Here is a 21,872-nt window from a genome sequence, read left to right as displayed (position 1 = left end):
TCTAGAATACAGGCAAGAGTTCAGACTCCAAGGGGTTTAAAATCAGGCTTTTTCTCTTATCTTAAAAAAAAAATTGAGAACTTTCAGAACCACCAGTCTTCTCTCTTACTCTGCACCATTTCTAAATTCTCCTGGTAAGGAAGAAACACCTAACTATCACAGTACAATCTTTTCAGTCCCCTCAAATCTATCATAATGTCATTAGAATGAACCAAGTTCCGCCATTTTTCATAACAGTAGACGCCTATGAAGGTACCGCTAATGCGCCAATGTTAGCAGGCATGCTATCTGACATAACATGGACGATACCTTCGTTATTTTGTGAAGACAGACTGGCTGGCTGGTTGACTAGCTATTTTATTACAGTCTGCCACCGTCAGGTTGGACTGAAGATACTGGTGTAAAATTCCCCAGTGAGGGACCTGAGGCTTGATGAGCTTTCCAAACAACAATGCCCAGACAGGTTTCCAGTGCTCTGGCCAACGACGCACCCTTTCTATAACTGAACAGAGGAAAAGCACACAGGAACCAATGCTAATCGGCTCCTGGAGGCCAGGATTTCCTCCCGACCTGGCACATTTTGTGTTTCTCAAGGTGCCCCCACTGACGGAGCACAAGCTCCATGAAGCTGGAACTGGGCCTAGGCCACTTGCTGCTGCAGCCTTGGCACCTACAGCCCTGCCAGGCACACACAAGGCACTCAGGAAATATGATGACCACCCACACCCGGAGGATACTCAATGGATCACAGAGCCACCAGTGAAACCCCGACCCTGGAGCATTCAGGCCATAACCAACCTTCATACGATTATTCTTATCCATAGCTGCGGCAACTCTAGTTCTGTCTTTCAGGAGAGAAGTAAAAGGGAAGAAACAAAAAGAAGAAAAAGAAAAGTTGGCACAAGCCATTCTGTTTTCAAATTTCTCACCCGTAAATTAGATTCTTTGTAGGGTAAGTCCATGTCATCTGATGACTCGGTATTCCCCTTGGACATTTTCTTAAGTGTTCACAGTTGATGAACACAAATCATTCCTGTTTGGGTTTTCCATTTCAACCTCATGCCTTTGAGCTGCATGAAAAAGCCATTTCTACGTTTCATAAAACTGCCTAATGTAACGCTGAACTGCTAAATGACCATTTTTTTTAATATCATGTCAATCTCCCGAATCAAAGCGGATATGTATCTCCTGCCCTGACATCACAGAGCTTCCTATCAACTGTCAGATTCTCCTCTTAACCGTCAGGCATTTTCTTTTCAAGGCAGTCAAAACGCGGCCTCAGGAGGTACCTGGGAAGCCTCTCTTTTTCCTGTTGGTATTCTTAAAGCCAAAATATGCCACAGCACTGTAACTGGTAACAGATATTCATAGGGTTGTCAGAGTCATAAATAAGAGATGCTCAGTCAAATTTGAATTTCACATAATGAATACTTTTTAGTATAAATATGTCCCACATAGTGCAAGGGGCAATACTCATGTTAAAAAAATTAGGTGTTTATCCGAAATTGTATTTTAACTGAGCATCCTGTATTTTATCTGGCAATCCTGTGGGTGAGGGGGTAGGACAGTGAGACAGCAAGAGGCACAGTGAGGCCAGAGACTGTGATGAAGGGACTGACAACTTGGGTGAAAAAACTACGGGGTTGAAGAAACTCAGTATGATGCTTAAAAGTTGGTGGGGGAAGAAGGCAGAGGACGAGGAGCTTGAGAACCATTAGCTGAAAGTCATCATGGAAAGACCACTGGTGAGAAACAGCCTTGGGCTACCACACAAGACTGCCCAAAGATGCAGGTAAAAAAATTAAAAAATGAAACCACAATTCTGGCAACAATGAACTCAGAAAAGACAAGGCACATTCATGGCAAACGGGCTACGTTCCAGGCACCTCGCTAGCCTCTTACTCTGCATCCCTGATAGCTCGTACACCTGTAGCAGTTGGCTTCCACCTGGAGGACTACCAGAGAAGGTGAAGGCACAGCCCGGATGTGCTCAGTCACATGTGGCCAGAAGCCAAAGCCAGCTTGTCTGAATTCAAAGCTCCAGCCCTTCCCCCGACACCGTCTGGAGGAACGCATGACTCAGAAAGTACCACGCTGAAGATACTGGTTAGCCACAAGTCTTAGGAAAGCCAAAAGCTGGGATCTTTGTATCTCCTTCTTATTCCACGACAGTCTGCAAAATAATGACCAGAATTTAATATTAAATATGGGGGGAAATACATTTTCCCTATGTCCCAGAAGGCAGGCTTTCTTTATCTTTCTTCCAAAGAAGAAAGTCCAACAAAAACCCCCCTCAAAAGGAGCCTGTTGGAGGTACCTGGCAAGATTCACACTCCCTGGTGCTGCAAGAACTCAGTTAGGTGACTGCTATCTTTATAAAAGGTGTTAGTCTGAAACTGACAAAGTAGAATAGCTCTTACCCACATCTGAAGGCCTCACCTGCCCCTTACTCCAAGACAATCATTGTGGCAAATAATAACAGTAGCTAACATTTACTGTGGGCTTACTATGTGCCAGATGTTATTCTTGAGTCTTTGCATTTATAAAAAGTATTTAACCTGTGCCAAAAGTTTAGCAGACAGGTACTATGATTTCCCCACTGTATAGATGAGAAAAAGGAGACAGAGATTAAGATAGAGCTGTAAATGGTAGGTGATGCTGGTTTAGACTTACACATCTTGAGGTAATGATGGAACAGATCCATCTGATGTCACAACTCTAGCATGCCATAAACTGCCCTAAACTGGCACACAGAGTTTGTAGTTCAGTCATGGAACTGAAAACTAGATGCCTTGTTCCAATACCATCCTCACTGGCACACACGTGGACGTATGTAAGTCTGGATTAAGCCATGATGATACTAGAATCAGTGAGTCATACCATGGGGTGGAAGGAGAACTCAGAAGCTACCAGAACTGAATCATAAAACTACCCCAGAGAACCACAGCTACTTAGTATTCTTAAAGGGCTTAAATGTAAGGATGGAGGTTACGGCAGTTCATTGTGTTTATTAACATTTTGCATCTCCTTTTCCATCGTATTTTTATCTCTTGAATTTCAAAAGCAAGACAACTCCCAAACTTACAGCTTTTAAACACTGAGTACATTTTTGATTTGTGTAAATAAAATATTTTAAAATGGTTTTGGTGGTTTTTATATATACTGTGCCATTTCCAGTTTCGTAACTTTCATTTTACTGGTTTTTTTTAAACAACCTTTTATTCTTTGGATTGTTGAAAAGAAATATACGTATGATTTACTACTCTTAACCATATACTTCTCTTTTATATAATAGGGCAAAGAGATAATAAACCTTTTGGGAAAACATGCCCTGTAAAAGGTCTTTATGGTCCTTAACGATCCTGAAAAAGATCATTCTATGTAAAAGAGAAGCCATTTCAGACTCGGAAATGCTCCAATTCTATCTACTGAAACATCACTAATTCACTGTGTAACCTTGAACAAGCTGTTTTACCTCTCTAGGTCTCGATGAGTAAACACAGATGTCTCATTTGTAAAATGGGAGGGTTGGATTAGATCGCAGTTCCCCAACTGGCATGTGCTGGCCCAGCTGTGCAGGCTTCTGATGCCCCCCAGGCCCTCAGGGCATCTGTACAGAGCCCACACTGGAGGCCCCAGAACCACACCTCCAGCCAAAAGCAGCCATTTGCCTCCCCGCAGTGAGTGTATAAACCTTTTCAAAGTGTTCTATGAAGTGAAAATGACTGGGAAGCACTGGATTGGATGACCTCAAGGTCCCCACTAACTCTGACATCCTGTAAGTCTGAGCTACGGCCCATGGCCAACGACTAAGTGATGCCGTCAGCTGCAATGCAGAGCACGGTGCTGTATAATCAGGAAACACTCAACACGTTTGTTACAATGGCTCAGACTGCAGTGGCATCACTCGAAGAAAACAACATTAATATAAAAATCAAATATATAATTACAACGTCCTTTACTAGCGTTCCACCAATTGGAAATTTCTATTACTGAATACCTTAGTTTATTATCTCTGTTCAGAAGGTCAAGGCACCCTGTAAGACACTAAAGTGTTATATAAAAAGAAGGAATCAATATTTAGCACAGTTTTAATACATGCAGTATTATAGCATATTCTGACTTTTATGAGTCATTACTACATGCCCCAGTAGCCTCCCTATTAATCATTCTAAAATTTTGATGAAGAATTATAATGGCACTTTTCATGACCCTTGGGCCTGCCACCTCCAACATTTAGACAAAACAATCACAATTTTCAGAGAACTAAAATGTTTGGAGTCCATCAAAAATGCTTTTTTAAGAAGCCAGAGAAAATAGGGTTTAAACACCTTTAATGTCTATACTGTTTTTTCCTCAAAGTAAAGCAAAACCAACAAGAGGCGAAAAAAAAAAAGCCCACAATCTCTGGTGTCTGGTGTGGTTTAAACTATTAGGTCGGAAAGTTCCAGGCAACTCATTATCAGAAAGATGTAAATAAGTGGGAGGGAGCTGGGAGAGGAAAAAAAAAAAAATAATAATGACAAAGGACCTAGAAGGCCTGCTATAGAGAGGACAAGTTAAAAACAGAATCTCCATTGCTTAGCTGAGCGGGCACAAGGGACATCTAACTATATACACACTGGGGATCAAGAAGAACAAAGAAAGAAGAGTTACTCAGTAATTCCAGGGATCTCAGGGAAGGCGGAAAGGGCAGAAAGCATTTGGGGAAGAAGATGACTTTTAGGGTAGGCGACCCTTGAATAAAGAGAAGGCTTCTAACTCCCTCAACAGCAGGCCTCTGCTCAAAGGTTATTCCTCACAGCATAAACCGGCCCAAGCAAGAAACCCTGGGATGAAAATCCCCCACGACATTTACATAAAGAGAAATGGGTCCCGGGTTTGGCACTTTATTTTTGTCAGAATCATACCACTGGCAGCCACAGCGGCCACCTGTACTCATGGAGTTTTGGAATATGACGATGGCTACAGGGAGAATTTGTTTTTAGTTGACTATTCTCATTTTAAACTTAACCCATTCCTAACACAGCAAATTTGAAAGACATAGATTATTATAAATAAGAGAAAAAAATTATCTGTAAGCCCACCACCAAAAACAATCACTGATAACATTCTGATGTATTTTCCTCTGTTCATTTTTAAACACACCACTGAATAGAGTCAAAAGGATGAGTGGTTCACCGTGATATCTGAAATTATCTTCTTCCCCACCTAGCTTTCACCTCTTGAATCTAAAAGTGGAGCAACTTGCTTCATCCAGGTTTGATGCCGTTAAGTGTGATTTGGGGTAGTGTTTGCACAACCCACTGGGAGAAAGAGGTGGCTATTCTTGGCTTGAGGTGACGGACCTGTGGCCTCCACCACAGGCTCTGTTCAGTGGCCCCGAGGGCTCAGACACATCAGAATCTCAGCACAGCTATGCCACAGCATCCTAGCTGGGAAACTGTGAGTTAACTCAACTCTCCCATTTTACAGATGAGGATGTTAAGACCCAGAGAGCTAAAGCAGTGTGCTCCAAGTCACCCTGTGACTTACAATGTGAACAGCCCAGAAACTGGAGTCTAGGCTGACTTGTCTTTTACATATAATGCCTCATTATGGTCTTCTAGAATATTAAGGGTCACAAAATCCCTGTATAAGTCATGCTTTCCCTGATGGTTTATCTCTTTGCCCTATTTTATATGGAATAGTATATGCTTAAAAGCATTAAATTGTAGGTATCTCTCTTTTGGACAACTCAAAGGCCAAAGGGCCTTTGTTATTTAAAAAGCAACCACAAAACTAAGATGAAAAACCAAGGATATAAAACTAGAGGTTTTCACGTTTAAATAATTTATATTAGTCTTTAAATAGAAATACTCCCCCAGTATATATAAAATCCAAACCACTTAAAAATATCTAGACTTTTTTAAACTACATTTCTTTCCTGAAAGGATGTCTAAGCATATCCTAATGAGTACTGAGTATTTGCATTTTCTAAATCTTGCCTAATATGATGTTAGAAGAATGAATACTTGTTTGGGCTTGCATTTTTTGGTACTAGTGATCATTATTGGTCATTTGTTAATTCCTCGGTAAAAGTAATAATTTTATGTACTCAAGTTGAGCAACCACTGCTTCTTGCTTTCAGCCTTAAAAAGACACCCTTACTCAGAGATCAAATATCCTTCAATATTTTTTGGTTTAGGGTTATAAAAATACACAACCCAATGCACAAGAATGGTATTTTGGTGATGACCTGAGGCAAAGATCTAAATAGGTTGTGTGGGTTTTTTTTTTTTAAGTATCCAATTTCACAACCTCCTTCACCAGATAACCAGTACCTTCTCCCAAGGACTTACCATATAATTGTTATTCCACACACTTAAAATTTCTGAGAAGTGCTATTTTGTTTGGTTGTTTGTACATTTTTACACTCACGTCATCCACTTTTATTATTATAGCTTTACAGTAATTTTCAATCTCCAGTAATACGAGTCTCTCTCATTTATTTTCCAAATTAAAAAGATATATGCAAGTGTAGATACATGTGCACCTACACAAACATATATATTCTTCCAAATAAACTACAGGGTCAGTTGAAAACACTTTTTATCGAGTAGGTCTTTGAAGACTATATGCAAAGATACTTTAGCATCACGATTTTCTCCGTCCCTTAACATGAACTATTGCACTCCTATTCCAAACATCCAATGCCTTTTTCTTAGTGTACTGTACTGATGTGTCCCAAATATGCTGATTTTCGGCTCATTTGGAGACCAACTCAGAGCAGGTTTTAAAATTCCCCGGTTAAACCCAGCAGATCTAACTCCATCTGGTAGATCAATGCCGCCCCCCGCCCACCACCACTGCCTTTCACCCCCAAACAGCCTGCAGGACTGCCCAAGGGGGTCCTCATATCCAACACAGTAGAAGGACCAGGTCAGAGGGCCCTGCGCCCTGGGAGCAAGGAGTATGGACTTCACTGGGGGCGACAGGGAACCACTGAGGGCACTTACTAGGAAGGAGAGTGCCATGATCAGATTTCTCTGTGAGAAGGACAAACATAGCCCTGAGAATTTGGTGGCTAGCTTAGGCAGAAAGCACCCAGCAGAGGCGGGAGGAGGGAGGGCGGTACCTCCCTGCGCACTGTTCCTGATAAGCAGTGACCTGGGCAACGCAGTGGGAAACAAAGACCAATCCTGGTGTTATTTATGGCATGGCAGCACTGCCTCCATTGCTAGGAAGCTTGCATTCAAACACTCCAGAGGCAGAAATAAAGAAGCTCGAAACTTGTCCCCAGGCACGGTCTCTCCCCACCTATGAATAGGCACATTGTCCCTCTTCCCCTTGGGGTACATTCGCTCAACCAGTACTTACTGAGCACCCATTATGGGTCAATCACAGTGCTAGCTGTAGAAATAAATCCTGGGTGCGTCCATGCCAAAAATCAACAGGAGTCATGGAAAACGAAGAGTGTGACTCTGACACGCGAACACAGAGCCAAGTATTAGGAACTGGAGCCACGCAGACATCAGAAAGACAGTTGCATGGAGCCATCACCTTCCAGAGGACACCTGCCTTTCTCCTCCAGGCTGGTGGCCAGCTCCCAACCTCCACCCCCTGCAGATCCTGGACCTTGTGAGTACCTTTCAAGCCTTCCTCACAGCTGTATCACCATCCCGGTTTTACAGGTGGGTCAACAGAGCCAAGTGAAACCCACAGTGACATGCAGGGGAATCAATATAGAATCCAATTCCGGATTCCCTGGCTTGACCATTTTGTCTTTGTGATGTACCCCAAGTTCTTAAAAGGCCCTTCGTACTCAAAAAGAAATGGGAAAGACCTTTCCTCACTTTTTGCTCAACTGTTTGCTCTCCTCCTCTCAATGGGGATGGCATTTCCACCAGTCTCCAGGTAGAATCTATCCACTGTTAATAGGAGACCATTCCCTTGGCACTCCTATAATCTAGAAAGAAGTTCCTCTCTCTCATAGCATTGAAAACAGGCTAGAGACATTTGCTCCACCTTTTTAATGCAAAGAAGGGAGTGAAGAAATTTCTGCATTTATTGGCCACACGAGGCAAAACGAGAAACACATATTGTTATGTAATAACAGGGTGGTTTCAGTCTGTACATCAGGCATGTAAACTTGTAACTTTTTTCTTTTGTCTCTGTAAAATGATTTTTGATGCTTCATTCTCTACAAAACTTCAAGTCTGCCATCCCTTTAAAGATTCCTATGTTTAAATCTTAAATCACAGATGATCAGTACATATTTACTGAAATCTAATCGATTTAGACCTATTACAGAAATCGGTACAAAGCCACTTTGGCCAGGCCCAAATCACAGAGAAAAACTCCAAGGCAAACCACTACCAGTCAAGTCGAAGAGCCAAGACCATCTTTACCACTGGATGCTTTACTTTGGATCAAATGCTTAGTTTTTCTCAGCCTCTCCTCCAACCTCAAGGGGTGACTACTTTCCTCCCCTGTGAAACAAGGTCAATGACACCCACCCCACAGAGTTACTGTGATGAGTGATCTTGATAAGTTTGTAAAACTTAAAAAAGCTCTGTACATTGATAAGAGATATGCAAACATCCTGAGTCCTCCCCTCTGGAAGCACTGTGATGACCACCCTTTCAGTTACATGAGTTCCTTGTCTCATTCTGATTCTATTTATGGCCAAAGTAAGGCCAAATAATGCTTTTTTCCAGAGGAGACGGGGGGAATGCAACTATCAAGGGAAACCCCCAGAAATCAATAGAGACCTGGGAATCCAGTTTGTCGTAAGGCATGATCTTAGAGGAGGAGAGTTTCAACGCTTCTAAGCACTACCTTCTGTTTGAGTTCAGCAAACCTGCCTGGAGGGTTGACCAGCAGAGGAAGATTTTATCATAAGGAAGCTTTAAGGAGGAGGAAAAGACTAGAGCAACAGGGCCTGACTTTTAGCTCCTAGGGCAAGAACCTTGTCCCTACCTCCTAAGCGGCTCAGGGGTAATGTAGTCCCACCAGGACACAGGGGCAGGAGGGTGCAGCCTCCCTCTACTGGGAAGGGGGTTCTGACAAGGAATCTGTCCAGGGACCTAAGTCAACCATCCAGTGCTGCAGCAACAAGGCCGAGCAGTATTCACCAAGCACAGGTGGGAGGCTGAGCATGGGGAGGCTGCATCAACCCCAAGGTGAGAGGATGACCACGTCCAAGACAAAGCCACCTCCTGCCCTAGTGACCTCACACCCAAACCGGAAGTCCCACTACTTCCTGCCTCCAGATTGGCCAAAGATGAGACAGAGGCTGTCATAGGGAGAAGGAATGGGCAGCCACAAACATTTGGGAGCACTTGGGGAGACAGTGACATCCTGACTGGGATTCTCCTGAAGAAGCGAGAGCAGGTGTTCCAGCCACTTCTCTGGAGCAAGCAGAAACACAGAGTGCAATTTTATGTTTGTGACCCAACGCCTCCAGCACCCCCAACGCTCGTGTGGAAGCTCCAATGACCTGTTAAATTACGGCCTAAGTCTTGTCTCCCTCAAATTCTGATCCCATGAAAGACTGTAATAATTGGAAAGTCCTCAGTTGTCACATCTTTTCAAAATAAGAACCACCCACCACCCACGGAAGGGCGCATGACACTCCACTGCGTGCATGCTCAGTCGCTCAGTCGTGTCCCACTCTCTGTGACCCCATGGAGTGCAGCCCACCAGGCTCCCCTGTCCATGGGGATTCTCCAGGAAAGAACACTGGAGTGAGCTGTCTTTCCATGAGGTCCCATTAAACAGTCCAGGGAAGTCTTTGAGGTATATTAGGTGTAACCACAGCCGTGCTCTAATGCCTACTGGAAAGGAGGAAGGGAAGGAAGATTTTTAAATATTACTGAGCACGTTGATAACAAGCCTTGCAGGCTTATGATTCCCAGCCACCCCCAAATCATTAACGGGGGGGGGGGGCAGTGTGGAGAGGGGTGGAAATAAGCCAAAGACCCCCAGCCTCCTGCCCAAAGAGCCTTGCCAATGCTGCCCCATGCTTCCCCCAGCAACTTGTAGGAAGCCATAATGTCTACATCTGAAAAGAAACCAGGAGAACTGGGACCCTAAACTGGAATAGCTAGCTAAAATTAGTTCTGACTGATTTTCATTACATCTTTCTAGCCAGATGTCAATGTGCATCAGAGGAAAAAGTATATACATGCATACACATATATACGTGTGTGTGTGTATATATATATATATTTATTTATCTCACATGTTCAGCAGATGTGGAGAGGAATCAAAGCAGAGCTGAAGGGAGCAGCAGTCAGCAAGTGGCAGCTCCCCCAAACGAAAGGTCAGCCACGGATAATGCCATCCCCAGAGTGATAAATGTGCACATTAGAAAGTTAAATTTCACGAAAAGAATGTCCAATAAAGCCATCAATTTTATTTTCGGTTCATCTGGCTGCAATTTCAGCCTCCGGTCACTGGGCTCCAGGAACACAGCAACCAGGCAGGCACCTGGACCCTCTTGGGGGTTGCGGGGGGGCGGGGGGGGGGGGCCTGGTCCCCGAACCACCGCGTTCCACACATACTTTCCCAAAGCGCACCGAAAGGGCTGCTCCCTCCTCCTTAGCTCACTGTCTGCACAACATTCCCTGCCCTTTGATGTGAAAGAAAAATCCGCTGCTTTACCACATTCCCTTCCACTGGGCTTTTTCTGAAAGAAGCCAGGACACCCCCACTCTTGGGGCCACACCAGCTTGCAGCCACCCTGCCTGTCGCAACACCTGGGGGAAGGATGACTAGCTGAGGGTTGGGGCGAGTTTACATTCACTAAATCCTGTTACCCCTGGTACTACTTAAGGGGAGAGAGATCGTTCACAGAATTCCCCACAATTATCCTTGCCAAAAAAAGCCCACCTCTTTTTTTTTTTGGCGGGGTGGGGTGGGGGGTTGGATTCTAATCCCACTTGGTTAAGAATCCCTCCATCCTTCTTAAAGTGACAGGATAATTTGCTATTAAATGCACATTTAAACCAACGTTTTATAACGTTGCTGCTGTTTTCAGTGAGTCTCCTCCCCCTTCCTACCAGGCATTTTGGGCTACAATAGCCATCCCACAGTCACCTCCTACTGAATAATTATACTAGTGGGCCAATTAAACTAATCACCTTGCCACGTATTTTTATCCGGCTTACAGACGTAAATCTCCCCCAGAACGCCAAGAATGAAAGGCCCCTCTCCAACAGTACCTAGGACTCTGAGCACCACTCCTGGAAGAGGCCCAAGGCACCGGGAACAAGCTTAACTCCCAACCAAAATTACTAAGTCACATTTTCAAACATGATTGAGTGTGTGTGTGTGTTAGTCACTTGGTCGTGTCCGACTCTTTGTGACCCCATGGACTCTAGCCCACCAGGCTCCTCTGTCCATGGGATTTCCCAGGCAAGAATACTGGAATGGGTAGCCAGTTCCTTCCTCAGAGGATCTTCCCAACCCAGGGATCAAACCCAGGTCTCCCACATTGATGGCGGATTCTTTACCATCAGAGGCCCCAGGGAAGGGACATTCATGTGTATTCACCATACATCCCTCTTTCTTCTTCAAGGAAACCTAGGATCTCCCGTTATTCTTCCCACACTGCTTCTACACTTCAAAAGCCTGAATTTCGTGTTAATTTGGTTTAGCTGGAGCAGCCAAACAACACCAAATCCTCTAAAAAGAGATTACAGAGAATGACAGTGAGATACAATGTGGGATTTTTAGCAGCTCAGAAATTCATTGTACACATTTTGGGAAGAAAAAAAATTTTAAGGGATTTCAAATTCAGAGGTTTATCATTGTAGTGTGGGGAGTTTGCCATGGAGGAACTGAATTAATAAGTCTTCGGAGAAATTTCTCCTGATGAATTACACAATCTTCTGATTCTGAAAGGAAGGACACATTTCCATTCAAAGGCCAAGTGACAAGCACTAAAAGGGAAAAATTCCAACCCCAGGCAAAGAGCAGCAGGTGGGAAAGACACTTCACTTGTGTGAAACTAATCCAGAAATAGACATATATATATATATAAATACACCCTTCCCAGAGAAAGGAGGCGAAGAGGGTGACAGAGGATGAGATGGTTGGATGGCATCACAAACTCAATGGACTCGGGTTTGAGCAAACTCTGGGGGATAGTAAAGGTCAAGGAAGGCTGGCGTGGGGTCACAAATCATAGGACACGACTTAGCGACTGAATAACAACAACCCAGAGAAAGTTCCCAGCTGAGGAATGTCACTTCTGGGCAAGCTGACAGTTCCGAGGTGGTACTTCCACAGAATTCATCTTACACCGCTGCTGAGTCACGTCAGTCGTGTTCGACTCTGTGCGACCCCATAGACGGCAGCCCACCAGGCTCCCCCGTCCCTGGGATTCTCCAGGCAAGAACACTGGCGCGGGCTGCCATCATCTTACACTACACATCCACAAACTGCCCATTTTGCTCTAAAGATCCAATTAGATAGATTAGTAACTATCTCAAATAAAGATCATAGATCCTTAAGCTACTTCCCCTCTCTTATGAGTATAAATAGCTCTTCAAAAAGTTTTATAATATATCATAAACTGAATAATTGCCTACAGAGAAAATCACTTGAGTTGCCTCCTTTGATATCATTACAGCGTAAGACTAGCATTAAGACAATGTATCCCAATGGGACAAAGAGCCTCTGCTATCAATTAAGGGAAACAAAGGAGGAAAGGGCTCCTGACCTTCGGATAAACTTCTTTTTCCAAAGAACCCAAAACTCTGTCTTTGGTGAAGAACAAGGAAAATAATATATAGCGTCTTCTTGTGCCCTAACTTTTCTCCAAGTCAGAGGGGGAGAAAAAAAATCAGGTAACTGCTTTAAAAATTCACACTTGCAGGCAACAGGTACTTCAAAAGCTTGTCAATCAATAAACCGACACAGGCCTGTCCTAATTAGGCCACTAAATAAAAGGCATTCCTAAGGCATAGCTCTAAAAGAAGACTCTCACATTCGCCCATTTGAGATATGCTCCAGATCACCCATCGCTCCTTTTCTTTTCAGCTACAGATGTCACCAAAATCCTAGAAAGATAATTAAGTGCAAAGAAACACATCCCAGGGTATCTCAGGGTATCCTAAATATAAGTCTTTTTCTCTTAGGTTTCACAGAAAGGATGGTGGGGTGTAGAAAAGGATACTCAGCTCAGATTCAATATAACCTTAAAAGGAGAATAAAAATTCCACTATTAAAAAGTATAAAAATAGGCTGCAAATCCGCTTGGCATGTTAGTGAATAAGATCGTTCTGATTTTTCTCTCTCGTTTAATCAAAACCCTTTTAGGTCAACAATGCTACCCGGTGCCGTTATACCAAACAAAACTCTACCAGCTCAGTCCTTTAACCGGGCAAGAAGAGAAAGGATCCACATTTTAGTAATATCCCTGGATTTCAGTATTATTTTCTGTAAGAAATTATCTTCCCAAACTTCAAAAGGAAGAAAACTTCATCTTATTTCAACCACAGAGCAGGGAAAATTCTCACTTCCCAACACAAATGTAAAACAACCAACCACTCGTTCCTCTCCAAGAACTCTAGGCAGCTATCTTCTCTGACAAAGTCTTTTGTTACCTGGTCAGCCTTAGGCTCAAGGATCCCACATGCATTCCTCAACTCAGATAGTGGAAGCCCACCTACCTTCTCCAGACTGGAGGTCATAAATCCTCAGAGGCTGTAGCCCGGCTCCAGATACCACAATCATTGAATAAAAGAGTTCCTTACACAAACATCCTTCCTAGTTTTCAGAACCATCTTTCTAGATTCAATTTTTCCCTCCCAACACCTCTCCAATATGCCTGGTTCTACCTTTAAAAACCGATTCATTTGAAAAGACCTTGATGATGGGAAAGATTGAAGGCAGGAGGAGAAGGGGATGACAGAGGATGAGATGGTTGGATGGCATCACCGACTCAGTGGACATGAGTTTGAGTAAACTCCGGGAGCTAGTGATGGACAGGGAGGCCTGGCATGCTGCAGTTCACGGGGTTGCAAGGAGTTGGACACAACTGAGCAACTGAACTGAACTGAACTGACCTTTAAAAATCTTACGCAGAATTTACTGGAATAATCTATTTACTGGTCCACTTATTTACACACTGAGGAAACTCCACTGCTTGAAAAAAAAATCTGAATATGCCTGGTCAGCTCCTAACTCCAAATGCTCTTTCAATGTTTCTTCTCTTTCGGCTCAATTTTCAAAAATATACAATGCGTTATTTATATGGGAGTGAGAACCCCATCTTTAAAGCATGTGATCCTATACAAAGCGGGGCTGGGGGGTGCGGTGGTGAGGGTTGGGGGGTAGGAGGGCGGCGAGGAGACCTGGATTTCAGTTCTGACTAGTTCTCTCTCGGGGCTGGGGGTGGGGGTGCGGTGGTGAGGGTTGGGGGGTAGGAGGGCGGCGAGGAGACCTGGATTTCAGTTCTGACTAGTTCTTTCTGGTTAAGTCACTTAACTTCCCCAAGCCTCTGCTCCTTCATCTGTAAAATGAGAGGGTCTTAAAAGGCACTTACAAGCTCCAAACTTCTGCACTCAAGTTTCCTTCCTAGACTGTTCTCTCAAATCCAGTCTTCAAAAGCTCCACGTTCTTTTAACCTCCATATTGTTTTGGCTTTTGCCCTTGGGTGTCCAGGGGAAGAGCCTTTTGTTTAAAGAGAGGCCTGAGATTCCCCAGGGGCCGGAGGGTTAAGGCAGGTCTCCCAGAGCAGGATGTGCATAATCAAACTCAGACAGCAGCTGCTGAGTTGGAGATAATCCTAAAAGGACTGCTTCAGACCTCCTCTTTCTCTCCCAGTAAAACTGCCTGGCACCAGGCCTGTTCCGGCTGTTTGAACCTTATGTTTTTAGCACATTGCAAACAACATCTTCTGTGGATTCAACTCTCAAAATGCCAATGGATTTTTCTGTTTTGCTTTTTCAAGCTGGCTCTCCAGAAGCAAATACTTAGAAGACATAAGCACATGCAGTGTCCGCACGCTGATCACCTACAAATAGGTTGTGATGAAAAAAAAGAGTCTTCGAGGGGTAGGGATGTAAAGGCTCCTTATTCAGGAGATTAATGCTGTCCCTCTGTTCACTCTGACAATTTTTCATGAGCTAGCAAAAGTGAATAAAATGACAAAAATCACCCACTTAGAAATTGCTGCATTTGGGGATCTCACACTAATTCCCAATACTGACCTGGTATTTCCACAAGGTCACAACCTCTCCCACGGCTCTCTGACTTGTTCCACTTCACTTTCACGGCCCTCTGAAATGAAAACTAATTCCAATTTGCCTTCCTGGAAGTACAATGTGAATAACAACCTAGCTTCATAAAATGGGTTTTATTTGTAGATTCAAGGGAGCTTTCTTACAATGTGTACTTTTAAAAGCAAAAAAGGTTGTCATCACAAAGTTATCTTGGCAGGATTCTTGTATCAACTCTACCTGGCAAACGCCGTCTTATTCCAGGAAGTCTTGTGGGAAAAGCAAAGAGGATGTGCTAGGAGAAATCACTTAGTTCCAGAACACAAGAGTGGGCTGCCTCAGCCAAACCAGGGGTCAGCGTGAATTATGAGAAGCTATAAATTTGTTCATGTAATTAATGTTCTACTACTAACTTCTAAAAATAACCAAAATTAGGATTTACATTTCTTTCACATATGCAATGTCAATTTAAGATTTTCTTCACCCCAAGGTATCCAAGGTGAAAGAGGTATCTTTTAACAATCTGATATAATTACACATTCTCATACGAAAACTCTTTTGTTGTTGCTTTAAAATTTCTCAGAATACTGCTTTCATTGAAATCACTGTTCAAGAATACATGTGTTTTTAATACTTATTCTCTTTCTCTTACCCCCCTCTTTTTTTAGCTGTGCCATGCAGCATGTGGGATCTTAGTTCCCTGACCAGGGATTGAACCCACATTCTCTGTAGTGGAAATGCAGACTTGACCACTGGACAGCCAGGGAAATCCATACTTACTCGCTTATAAATATTTATCACTTAGAAAAATTTCCCTAAGATGGAGTCATGGAGAGTGAATGCCTCCAGAAACTTGTCTTAATACTCTGGAATTTGAAAACTTGACAAAAAGCAAGGTGGGAGGAATAAATAACTTATAAAATCAGCTTTATGATTACTTCTACTATCTAGGGAATTGGAAGCATTCTTTTCATCCCAAGGAAGTAATAAGTGTCAACCACACTGACGTTTGGCCTCCATTCACAAGCATGTAATTCAAACTCACTTTTTCCTCTCCTAACAAGGCTCCCATCTCCATCAAGTGGCCATGGGGGGCCACACCCGAGGCCGAAACTCCCCAGATATGCTTGATCCAGGCTCATGGTGCCTGCTGCACCTGCTCAAGTAGTAAGGATGTCTGGAGTGCAGGCTGGTTTTGCGTGTGTGCTTTTAGGTGGAAGACATGAAAATCAAACCATGGAAATCATTGTAACAAATTAGCGAGACAAGGCAGACACGCATACTTCCTGACTGAAAACTAGGATGGAACCCCTCCAAACGTTCCCACTGGAAAACGCTGCCAGACTTCAGATCAAAAAACTTTAGTGGATTAAAACTAACAACTTGAGAGGTGAACCGTATTGTTCCTAATTATTATTACCACTATATTCATGCACCAGCTGTGAACAATTAAAAGCCTGTATCTCTCAAATTCCCATGAACCCAAGAACAAAAGTTAGACATTTCTGAAAGAAGTTTCAGCTATTTATCTGCAAGATAACTGCTCTCAAGGTAAGGCCATCTTCCTAACTATTACCACAAGGCAGAAGCCCCCAGTGTCACAGCAAAGTTTTGTTTCTTACTCTTTCTATGCCACATATTTTATCGTTAAACATTAAAATAACCAAGAAATATCCTGAGAGCACGTGACTAGGGTTTTCATACCATTAAACGAAGAGCACTGATCACTTCAATCCCCCTTCTTATGTGCTTCCTAGCCTCTTCTCACCAGAATTACCAATAAAATATGAGATCAGTTCAGTTCAGTCGCTCAGTCATGTCTGACTCTTTGCGACACCATGAATCGCAGCACGCCAGGCCTCCCTGTCCATCACCAACTCCCAGAGTTCACTCAAACTCACGTCCATCGAGTCGGTAATGCCATCCAGCCATCTCATCCTCTGTCGTCCCCTTCTCCTCCTGACCTCAATGCCTCCCAGCATCAGAGTCTTTTCCAATGAGTCAACTCTTTCCATGAGGTGGCCAAAGTACTGGAGTTTCAGCTTTAGCATCATTCCTTCCAAAGAAATCCCAGGGCTGATCTCCTTCAGAATGGACTGGTTGGATCTCCTTGCAGTCCAAGGGACTCTCAAGAGTCTTCTCCAACACCACAGTTCAAAAGCATCAATTCTTTGGCGCTCAGCCTTCTTCACAGTCCAACTCTCACATCCATACATGACCACTGGAAAAACCATAGCCTTGACTAGACGGACCTTTGTTGGCAAAGTAATGTCTCTGCTTTTCAATATGCTATCTAGGTTGGTCATAACTTTCCTTCCAAGGAGTAAGCGTTTTTTAATTTCATGGCTACAATCACCATCTGCAGTAGTAGGATATACCTTTATTCTTATAGTTACACGTGTAGCCAACAATGATAAAACATACCATTGTTTAAGGGGTGGCCGAGCACACACAGGGAGCCACCAGGTAAGAGGCTCAGAGAATAAAGAATCCTTCTGCAATGCAGGAGACCCAAATTTGATCCCCTAGTCGGGAAGATCCCCTGGAGAAGGAAATGGCAACCCATTCCAGTACTCTTGCCTAGAGAATTCCATGGACAGAGAAGCCTGGCAGGCTACCGTCCATGGGGTCGCAAAGAGTCGGATATGATTGAGCGACAGAACTCAATAGATATATTTAATGGATATTAAATATATTTAACAGATATATATATATATATAAATTTATATAGATAAATTTGTCCATATAATACTGCATATAGACCATACAGATAAATGGAGTAAAATCAAGAGTTTGGAAATAAATCTTTACATTTATAGTCTACTGGTCATTATGGTAATTTTTGACAAGGGTGCCAAGACAATGCAATGAAAGAAAGAATATTCTTTTTAACAAAATATGATGGGACACCTAGTAACCACATGCAAAAAAAAAAAAAAAAAAAAGCTGTACCTCTACTTCATAACACATGCAAAAATTAATAATTAACTTAAAATGGATTACAAACATAAATGTAAGACCTAAAAACAGAAAATTCTTAAAACACATAGGAATAAAGTGAGGAAAGTGTTCCTCACATATGGCAACAAAAGAAAAATAAACATGACTTAATAAAAATTATAACTTCTGTGCTTTGAAGTACACTACCAAGAGAATGAAAAGACAATCCAGAGAATAGGAGAAAAGATTTACAAACTAAATATCTGATAAGTGACCTGCAGCTAGAACATATAAAGAACACTCAAATCTCAGTAATAAGAAAAATAACCCAATTTTAAAGTGGGCAAAGATTTAAACAGACATATTCCAAAGGGAAATACAAGTGGTTAATAGGAACACAAAAAGATGCTCAATGTCATTAGTCATTAGGTAAACAAAAATCCACAAAGAGGTACCACGACACCCTCACTAGAAGGACTATGATCAAAGGCCAGATAATAAGAAGTGTTAGCAAGGATGCAGAGAACCCTCGTACACTGCTGGTGGAAATATAAAATATTCCAGCTACTTTGGAAAACAGTTTGACAGTTTCACAAAATGTTAAACATAGAGTTACCATATGACCCAGCAATTCCACTCCTATGTATTCAGCCAAGAGAGACAATACCATATGTCCACACACAAACCTGTACATGAATTTTCAGAACAGTATTGTTCATCCTGCTCAGTCACTTCAGTCATGTCCGACTCTGTGCGACTCTATGGACTGTAGACCACCCAGCCCCTCTGTCCATGGGATTCTCCAGGCAAGAATACTGGAGTGGGTTGCCATTTCCTTCTCCAGGGGATCTTCCTTACCCAGGGATCAAACCCAGGTCTCCCATATTGCAGGCCGATTCTTTACCATCTGAGCCACTAGGGAAGCCCCGTAGTATTGTTCATAATTGCTCAAAAGTTGAAACAATCCAAATGTCCATCAACTGATGAATGGGTAAACAAAATTTGGTACGTCCATATAACAAGATATTATTTGGCAATAAAGAGAAATTCAGTACTCATCTGTGTATCAACATGGATGAACCTTGAAAATATGCTAAGTGAAAGAAACTGGTCACAAAAGACCACATATTATACGACTTCACTTACACAAAACGTCCAGAACAGACAAAACTATAGAGACAATCTACAAAGACAGAAGGCAGATTAGTGGTTACCTAGGACTTAGTGGGGGTGGAATGAGAGCTGACTGCTGATGGAATGAGAGGGTTTCCTTTTGGGATGATGAAAAATGTTCTAAAATCAAATTGTGGCAAATGTTGCACAACTGTGAAAATACCAAAATCACTAGACTGTACACATTAAACGGGTGACTTTGTGGTATATGAGTTCTATCTTAAGAAAGCTATTAAATTATACACACACACACACAAATATGTACATCAACTACAAAGAGCAAAAAGAAAGACTGTTTGGCAGTGATGCATGGCCAAGCAAACGATTTTTTTTAACAATAAATTGTTTTCAGATAATGCAAGGCATGTTTTGACCCTGAGTTCAGTGTCAAATTTCGTATTTAATAGAGGACCTCAGACCAGGGCTTCCCTGGTAGCTCAATCGGTAAAGAATCTGCCTGCAGCGCAGGGAACCTGGGTTCGATCCCTGGGTGAGGAAGATCCCCCAGAGAAGGAAATGGCAACCCATTACAGTATTCTTGCCTGGAAAATCCTATGGACAGAGGAGCCTGGTAGCCTACAGTCCATGGATCACAAGAGTCAGACACAATTTAACGACTAAACCACTCAGACCAGAAATAAAAATACCGAAAAGGTTATTAGCAGAGAGGTGGAGTCCATAGAAAGTCCTTCCAAGCTTTCTAGTTCTCCAGCCTAGAGCAGTTATTCTATAACTTCAGTATTTAGACGTTAAAATGCAGAGTCGAGGGTGGGAGCCAAGAATGTGCACTTTCAATAAACTACCCTCCCTCCCCCAAGATAATTCTAATCCAGGCAGCGTGAGGACAGTACTTGAGGAAGCAGACCCATCCACCTGGAAAGGCATCTCTGGGCAGTCCTGGGGCTAATGAGCTGTAAATCAGTGGGTGTGTCGTGATCACAGTTAGGCAGCATTTTTCATAATAATTCTGGCCATCAACTTCACAGGCATTTGGGAGATATTCAAATTTGAAAATCTGTGGCTGAATCGTACTGGGTGAAATGTCCACCACCTTTGGAAGAGGAGATTCAGTCAGTCCTTGGGACCCCCCCCAGAATACCATACTTAAGCTACTTGAAGCCTCAGGAACTTCCCAGAGTGCATTTGCTTGCCAGTTTTCAACAGAACTATTAGATTCCAGGACAACGAAACTGTACATGTAGTGTGTAATACTCAGAGACTAAAAATGAGGAAAGAAATCTGCTGGGAACTCTGATCCACAGAAGAAGGACAGCTGGCCTTTACACTGCAGCTGTTTCCTGCCTCCAGCAGGTGGACCACATTCTCCCTACTGTGAGAATTTCACCTCCTACTCCAAAAAATTTCAATTTCCCATATTCAGAAGCAACCTCCATCCTCCTATCTGGGAGGAAGAAATCTGAGCGACAGCAGCTAGATGGAGTGGCGTCTCCGAGAGAGGAAATGGTTAGTCATGAAGATTATAGCATTCTAAATGACAACTGGAACCAATGTACTCAGCTGACAAAGGAGAAGAGAATAGAGTACCATGTTGCAATGTGGACTGGAATTTTGAAAACTTTATTCCGAGGCAGCAGGTAGAAAGGAGAAAAAAAAATTATTTCCTTTAAAAAAGAAAGTTCAGCCATTATAGAGCTATAGCACGTTCCGTGGCAGAGATCATGGATTTTAGAAATAGGGAAAATGAGACAGAAGAGGCTGAGAGATGTGCCAGAGGTCACTGCTGGTTACTGGCAGAGAAAGGCCAGCTTATAGGAACCCAAGTCTTGTGGCTACCTGGCCAGCAGTCTCTTGCTTCATGCAGAATAAACAAGAAAACATGAAGCAGGTGCTCTGTGGACAACAGTGAAGAGATACAGAAACAGTTCCCAACCTACTGTCCTCCTGTTAGTTCCTAACCTGCAGCCCATCATTTGTTTTGGGGGTGTTTTTCACAATAGTAGCTTAAGCCTCATAAGGAAAGCCATAGGGGCCTCCCTGGTGGCTCAGCGGGTAAAGAATCCGCCTGCAATGCGGGAGACCTGGGTTTGATCCCTGGGTTGGGATGACCCCCCTGGAGAAGGAAGAGGCTACCCACTCCAGTATTCTGGCCTGGGTAATTCCATGGTCTACAGTCCATGCGGTCACAAAGAGTTGGACACGACTGAGCGACTTTCACAGCCCACGGGTCATTGGTGATCATGACACAGCATGACTGCCTCATCCAGTCTAAGCAAAGGACCTGGGTTGTGTGTCACAAAGTGACGGAGGAGTGAATGGTTGGGCAGCTCAGCCGACTTCCCACCGCTGGGACACACGGGGACGGTGGCTCCTTTCCCTAACACCCTCCATGCTGGCTTGGAGACCAGCTGCTTCTAATCCTTTGGAGACTCTTCCTTTGCCCTCAAGTCCTGGCCCCTCGCTGTGACTTGAGTTTGCTCATCCCCCAGGTACACACCTCTCTGGCTCACATTAGGCAATCAAGCTGGCCATTCTGCCTGTTTTAAGTACCTGTAAAGGTCCCTTTAAGTTTGAGGCAATGTCAGAGGG

At 43.2% G+C, this 21,872-nt stretch overlaps 1 protein-coding gene and 1 long non-coding RNA gene across 2 annotated transcripts in view; both read right to left on the bottom strand.

The window, feature by feature from the left end:
• The window catches only part of SDC2 (syndecan 2), a 121,154-nt gene that overhangs the window by 76,752 nt on the left and 22,530 nt on the right, over positions 1-21,872 (bottom strand). The gene's annotated exons all lie outside the window — the stretch shown is intronic.
• LOC123329431 lies at positions 6,250-17,124 on the bottom strand. The gene is made up of 2 exons (XR_006544844.2): positions 14,435-17,124; positions 6,250-14,345 (listed from the first exon to the last, which is right to left on the bottom strand). It is a non-coding gene; the product is annotated as an uncharacterized LOC123329431 (long non-coding RNA).

Source organism: Bubalus bubalis, chromosome 15, assembly GCF_019923935.1.
Source record: "Bubalus bubalis isolate 160015118507 breed Murrah chromosome 15, NDDB_SH_1, whole genome shotgun sequence".
In the NCBI taxonomy this organism is placed as follows: Eukaryota; Metazoa; Chordata; class Mammalia; order Artiodactyla; family Bovidae; genus Bubalus; species Bubalus bubalis.
This window is presented reverse-complemented; position numbering and strand designations above follow the sequence as displayed.